Source organism: Notolepis coatsorum (genome assembly GCF_963971535.1).
Source record: "Notolepis coatsorum genome assembly, chromosome: 15".
NCBI lineage: Eukaryota > Metazoa > Chordata > Actinopteri > Aulopiformes > Paralepididae > Notolepis > Notolepis coatsorum.
Window position 1 is genome coordinate 70658659 of NC_140179.1, and position 7669 is coordinate 70666327.

Below are 7669 nucleotides of genomic sequence, written 5' to 3' on the forward strand. Positions count from 1 at the left end.
GGAGCGAGAACCAAATGACGATTCGGACAATAAGGAGAGATTTAAAGACGATAAAGGGCAAGAATGTCTCCTTCACTATCGCAGCAAGCGGGCAGCCAGAGCGACGGTACAAGATCACAAATGCTTTCACCAGCCAAGAAATAGGACTCTCGCAGTACACCTACCCTGTCACCAAGTTGATGGATAAATATGTGCACCTGCGTCAACTACCTATCCCGCTCATAGACGGCGTCACCCCGACCCTGTTAATAGGCTCCGACCATGCAGAACTCATAGTCCCGATTGACCGGGTCCATACAGGCCCCCGAGGTTGTCCTGCAGCAGTCGAGACCCGCCTAGGATGGACATTGCAAGGCCCCCTCGCTAAATCTCTCAACCGAACAGCAGCCACTAGTTGCCTCCACTCCAGAGAGACAGAAGAAGACACCGGCCTCTCCCCCATACAGCAGAGGCTATTGACATTAAGCGAGAGGCCCGTGAGAGAACCGTGGGTACCAGAGGGAGTTCGGAACTCCACCCCCCTCAGCTGCGCTCCAGACGTAGCTGACCTCGAACCCAGCACCCCAAGTGACTCCTTGACGGGGCGGCCGGGACCGGCCCCTCCTCACACGGGGTACAGAGCGAACAAGAGAAACAGACGGAGGAGGAGAAAGCACAGCCAAGCCAAGATCAAAGCAGTCTCAGGCCCGCTTCCTCCTAAGCCCCCCTTCATCCCGTCCAGCCGTCATGACCATAGACCAGTCACTACCCCGAGCTGCGTGGCCGGCCGGCTGCGTAAGCAAAGTGACCACTGGTGCCAACGGAAAGGTCAGAGTGGCAGAAGTGCTCGGCCAAGGGCGGATCTACAACCGACCCGTGGCGAGGCTGATCGAGTCGCCAAGGCTCCCCGACTCGCCTAATGACGACCATGACCCCTGACTTTGTGAACTGACCGACCCCTCACAGACATTGAGTAGTGGACAGTGCGGTTAATCTGCCCCTGCTTAGCTAATTAGGTGGGACTAATTAGGGGGCGGCTGTTACAAAGGGTCAGACTAAACCGAATATATATATTTATTGCCTGAGATCCCATGTATAATATTTGTATATCGTTTGATATCCCCTGTATATTCCTTGTACAATATGCACGGAATATCCCTTTAGTCTAGCAGGACAGACCATAATATTCATTCCCCTATTGGAAGCGACCCCCCTGGCGCCAGGCACCGAGTAAAGCCTTGCCCACTCGAGCTGACTTGAAAGGTACCGACGAGATATGTCTGAACATGCCCGCTTTTCGCCCACGGCTACGAGACCAAGAGGCGACAGAAATGAGATAGGCACTATTTGTCCACCGTGGATATAAATATGGCGCAAGAATACAGAACCCCCCTTGCAGTTCTCTTGCAGTTCCTTTTCAGTTCGCCTTCAGTTCAGTCTGGTTCAGTTACCAAGTAAAGCCTTACCCACTACGCTACGTGTGGTAAGTGGGCCCGCATTGCCCCAAGATAGAGCCTTGTGTTATCCTAAATACGTCTGTTTGTCGTATCGTTCTCTATTCATTAGTAAACCTTCATTACGAGTCAAAGACCACGTGAAGTGGGTAATTGTGTGTCTATAATAGAGCACTTATTGCCGCGTGCTAATAGTACAGTAACGTCAAGTTCAGCCGTGCACTACCGCACCGGAGAGGATATCTACACCGGAGCAGCAGCAGCACCACGGAGGACTTACACCCCGCCAGCGGTGCCACTCTCCGGGCAAGGATTATTCTTCTTCATTGCTTTGACCCAGCTGCTGGAACAGAGAACCGCCTACCCCACTGCTACTGTGGGATTTACACCTGCCCGTGAGACCATCACTCAAGCCTGTCTCTGTCGTAACAGAGGCTCGACGGCTCTCATCTGCGCGGAGCGCACCCTGGGATCACCACTGTTCTCCCCGCTGCCCCAGGGGTGACATCGCCTCATTGAACCCTGGACTTGCATAGAGCTTTGGCCCCCTCTGCTGGCTTACAACCGGTAGTACACCCTTTCCCAGAAGATCCCTAGATAATTACTTAATATTCATATTGCTTTACCTGCACATTCTATTTGCCTTATAAGCGCATCTAAAGTGACCAAATGATAAATGTAATATCCCTTTTGTGTAATAAATATTGTAAACGAGTATTTTGAGTGGAAAACCTGTTATTGTGCGAGTGTCGTCATCTAGAATACCTTTGTACGGTGTTGGCCAGCAATGTACAAGTCGGTAGTGATTCAATGATATCAGTACTTGATTAATACAGTCAGGGAATTGTACCCCTCAGTTACAGTGTTCATAATTGCTAATTGAAGCACCATATAATAAATGTTCTTTCACCATAAACCTTTCAAATTTGTTTATTATTTGTCACAACAATACTTGTTTCTGTATGAGCTCAAAAAAAGTCAACCAACGAACTAGATTCTTGTACCGGATCTCCTCTCTGGTAAACAAGAATACCCTGAAGACTCTGGCAGGAGCACTCATTCAAGGGTACTATGACTATGCTTACCTCATGGTACCAAAGCACCTCAAAGGCGCTTAAAACGTTTATGTCACAAATGTAATGGTAAATGGTAAATGGCTGCTTTTTTATATAGCGCTTTTATCCAAAGCGCTTTACAATTTGTTACTCACATTTTTACCCATTCACTCACACATTCACACACCAACGGCGGAGGCAACCATGCAAGGTGCCAACCTGCTCATCGGGAGCAATTAGGGGTTAAGTGTCTTGCTCAAGGACACATCAACACGCTGCCCGGGAGGAGCGGGAATCGAACCGGGAACCTCCGGATTGCCAGACGACTGCTCTACCTCCCGAGCCACTGTCGCCCCAGTGTATCAGTACTAAATACCTATATGTCCCTATGCCATAAATGTCATGTATGTTGTGTATTTCATAAATGTCTATATGAATTGAAAATGGGGGATCCTGATGGAAACAAGACAAACGTCTTTCTCAGGTCTGCATCCCCTTAACAATTGTATGTATTGAGCCGTACTGTATTGTACCCATTCTGCAATCTGTTAAATAAAGTTTTCATTCATTCATTCACTCAGTGTGTCGTTTACATGGAGAAATGGCGCCACCGCTTGGAAAAATGCGGTATTGCACCCCTGGTATTAAAAAAAAAAAAAAAACTAGGTAGACGGCCCCCCCCCTAACCCCCCCCCCCATCGCCGTCACTCGCCACGCCCCCAAATCTGTCCCCCCCACACATTGAGAGAGAGTTACGCCAGTGTGTGGTAGAGTGAAAGGGTTAAACATTTGGTAGTGAAAGTGTTAAACACCATGCATGGCAGCTGTGGGTATAGGTTTCACTATGGAAACTGTAGCTGGAAAAGTGTTTGAAGAGCAAGGGATATAGGCCGACAACGACCTTTCCTATGAACTATCAGTCAACGCTTATGTGACTACAGTCAACCACGGGTGCGTAATTGCGCACTGGTGATCATTCATTGGGTGTGAAATGTTCATGAATTCCCCATAATATATTGTTCCAATATGATCCACTGAGACAATTCGATTTTCTCGACACGCGTGCGGTAAAACGGGTGTCTTTATTGTCTGAGATGGAGGGATGCTTTCAGCGGCAAAGTGACTGGGAGACCGTCAACATTTCCCAGAAGGGCTCAAATAATGATGCATGAATGATGCATCGTGTCAGAGCCCCCAGGCTGCGGACAGCGCCGCAAATTGCCGGTGTGGACGCGAACGCCTCTCATTCGACGTCATCTCCATGAACACGTGTATGAGTATAAAGCAAGCCTTATAGTAAACACAGGCATCCTGCTCTTGGAGGCTTGCTTGCTGTGGTGGTAGATGACCAGTTGCACTGCATGTTTGGACAAAGAGAGATCGTTCGTATTTGGCCAAAAATGAGGGTTTTGCCACTTGTCCTGGTCTGTGCGATTATTCGTCAGGATGGAAGTTCTGGAGCATCCCTGCACGGTCTTGGATATCCCGCTTGGACACATACTACCGGTAACATAATGAAGGAAAAGAAAACCGACAAAGTATTATGCATGATGAGAGAAATTATTTGATTCGCACAGATTGATTGTTAAGGTGTTAGCTACCTTGGTAAGAAAATGGCATTTGCTTTCAGTTGTATTTCTAAGCTTATCACAAATCCAAACCAACCATATAATACAATACATAATAATACTATAAACAATAAATAATTCAACAAAACAATAAAGATAGCATTAGAATAGTGTTTTCTTCAAATGCGCAAAGCATGCACCTGATTGATTGATTGAAAACTTTATTAACAGATTCAGATTGCATAATTTTCGTCTTGTTTACATCAGGGCCCCCATTTTCAATTCATCATAACATATGACATACACCACACGACATACAGATAGACAGTGCTGCTACATCTATACATTTATGACATACCAGATTTGCAAATACAGTTTGTGATACAAAAAGAGTCTAAAAAAGAGAGTATACATTTGACGTATACTGTACATTGGAGGAGGTTGGGTAGGTGGGGGGGGGGGGAGCTGTACATTGGAGGTGGTTGGGTGGGGGGGGGTGGGTAGGCGGGGTGGGGGGAAACTGTAGAACTGTACAAGCAAAACTGTACATTGGAATATGGATGAAACCATACTTGGTTCCAAGAGGAGGGTCTCGTGTATTCTTGGGTTAGGTCATTTACTGTACATTGGAGGGGGTTGAGTTAGGACATTTACAGTTTCGAATTGCAGTCTCCCGTAAGTGCTCCTTGAGAGTGATTTTGAAAGTGGGTAGTGATTCACATTCCTTTACAGCTGTGTGGGTAGGGCGTTCCACATTGATGTGGCATAATTGCTAAACGTGTTTAGTCCCTTGTTTGAGCCGAATCTGGGTTTAACATGATTTGTGGAGCTCCCTCTGGTGTTGTGGTCGTGGAATTCACTGACCTTTGGGAAGTATTTTGACATGTACATGGGTTTCTTAGTCGTGTAGTGTATCTTGTAGACCAGGCCCATTGCAAGTTGCTGTACTCTGTCTTCTACTCTAAGCCATCCTAGGTAGTCAAAATGGGCAGGGGTGAGGTGGGTTCTAGGAGTAAGGTCAAGCAGTAGTCTGACCAGTTTGTTTTGTGATGTTTGTAATCTTGTTTTTAGCGCCTTTGAGGTACTTTGGTAACATGAGGTGCAAGCATAGTCGTAGTACCCTTGAATGATCACAGTCTTCAAGCAGTGAACTATAGCATTATAACTTAATGTTACGCCTATGGCCTATATTTAATAAACGTATTTCATAGATTCAAATGTAACATTCTCCGCAAATAGGGCTACATACTGCAGCTGAGTTACAATTAGGAGAGGAAATACAATTTTAAACCATTTTACCACCCAAATCTCAAAATAGATATAGAAAATAATAGGTCAAACATACAAATAGATGTCTGCACGTGAAAAGTGTAATTAATTCAAGTACCGTTAAACCTGTTAGTCATATGATTTAAAGTAGCTAACTATTTAGAGCATCTAAACACCCTATAATCACCGTCATTTCTGAAACGATACGTGTTGGCCATCAGCTCTAAATGGATATAAAAAATTTTGTAAAACATTTCATTTTAATCAATGAGAGACACTTTTTAACACCACACATATTTTTATCTATTTATTACTAAGATTACTTAATTTAGTACTTTAGTTCGCACTTTAGTTGTATATTGAACATTTACATTTACATTTTAGTCATTTAGCTGACGCTTTTATCCAAAGCGACTTACAAGTTCTGTACGACAAGCCATCAGGAAGGGCACAACTCTATCAGCTGAGCAACAATGTTCATCAAAGTGTTGAGTGCTACAGTGTAGGTTAGTTTATTAGGACAAGTGCATGACAGTACGGTTAGTTAGGGTTAGATTTACATTTACATTTACAGTAAATGTATTAATTGTACAGTGTTTGGTCTTTATTCTTTTTCCTTTTTTACTGTATGAAGCACATTCTCAGGGGGCTCATACAGAACCAAGCATTTCACTGTATAGCCTAATGTACATAATAATAATAATAATAATAATAATAATAATAATAATAATAATAATAATAATAATAATAATAATAATAATAATATTATGCTTTATAATTGTGGAGCAAATCTCAAAGCGCTAAATGTAAGCGCTATCACCTTATATGTGACAAATAAAACAAAACTTGAAAACTTGAAGCTTTAACCTTTTGTGTATAACATTTCCAGGACGTAGATACAGCATCAACTCCCCAGACCTTTCTATGGTGGAGAGAGGAGACGCTGCACCTTCTTCACCGGAGGAGGCCAACTTGTGTTTCTCCCTGAGAGAAAATGATGGCCAACGACACCTCATGTGCAACGACGACCGGCGGAGTCAATTCAACTATAACCCGTTCGGGCTCCGGTTTGGAAAGCGTGATGACGACGGTTACCTAATCAAAAGTGCATTGATGAGACCCAGGACAAGGAAACCATTGCACATTGTGCTATACCCACGAGAACTTGAGGAGGTACCTGCCTGATTTCACAAACGCTTTCACCTTCCAGTATACAGTATGGACGTCTATCAACGTAATACGTTTCTTCCATGTGTTGCCTTTTACCTTAAATCATTTCCTTCAATTAAACTTTTGTACTTATCTTTGCCATAGCCTAAATGCTCTTTTGAAGTAATTTTATTGAAAAATAAAGGCTTAACAAGGTATCCTAATTGGCTCAGGTTTCATTTGGTATCCCCCTTCCTCCTGAGACTGAGAGCAAGCTATATATAGTGAGTATATGTGATTTTTTAGTTTTTTAGTTTTTAAGAAATAGGGCAATTTTTTTCCCCTTTTTCTTTTGAAAAACACAACACTCAGCTTATGCATTCTACCTGCCTCTACCTGTTTCACTCCTGTTCTCAATGTGATATTTCTGTGCCTGTAATGAGCGAGACGTTTTTATCGTACAAATAAGATCATTATCGTACATTTAGCAGTGGTGCGCGAGCCTGTACCATCTAACGAAATTCAGATCCAAATTTCAGACTAGACGTTGCAGGTCAAATACATATATGACTCAAGAAAAATCCAGCAATACCATAGCAATCTTCTCTCTTTTTTTTTTTTTTGCCAGAAACATATTTTAGGTTCAACTTTAGGTAGAAAAGAGAAGATTTACGCACAAGCTGCCATCTTGTACACAAGCATTTTATCAAGACATCTTCACACACTTACAGTAGTAACTACAGCGATTCTGAATGGTTCATTTCAAGAGGGAGGATTCTTGTCACCGCTGAACTGAACAAAAGCCACAATGCACATATTTATGAATGGGAGAGTGATTTTGAGGACCCACAGTTTTGTTTGTTTCTATGAACTTCAGTTTATGGTATAATTTCTGAGCCAGACAATGTACGTAGGCTATACCACTAGTCCCAGAAAACCGCCCAGAAAACAAAATTGTACATCTTGATGACATCACAGGTTCAAATCTTAAGGGGCAAGACCGCCCAAAATTAAGAATTCCAGTATGTTATTTCCATGGCCTAGCAAAGTTCAACCAATATCTGTGAACATGATACGCTCCCCCCAAAGCCAGAAACCAGAGAAGTAAATAAAGGATTATCTTATCTTATCTTAAGTAAGACTCAAACCTGTGACGTCGTCAGTTGTAAAGTCTGGAGACCGATTTGGTGTCTGT

General features: G+C 43.4%; 1 protein-coding gene across 1 annotated transcript in view; it reads right to left on the minus strand.

The window, feature by feature from the left end:
- Positions 1-7160: 7160 nt before the first annotated feature.
- Positions 7161-7669, minus strand: part of ldhba (lactate dehydrogenase Ba) — a 39844-nt gene continuing 39335 nt past the window's right edge. Inside the window, exon 8 of the mRNA XM_084330686.1 lies at positions 7161-7669. This exon is cut by the window's right edge and continues 1817 nt beyond it. The gene's annotated coding sequence lies outside the window, so the exon portion shown is untranslated.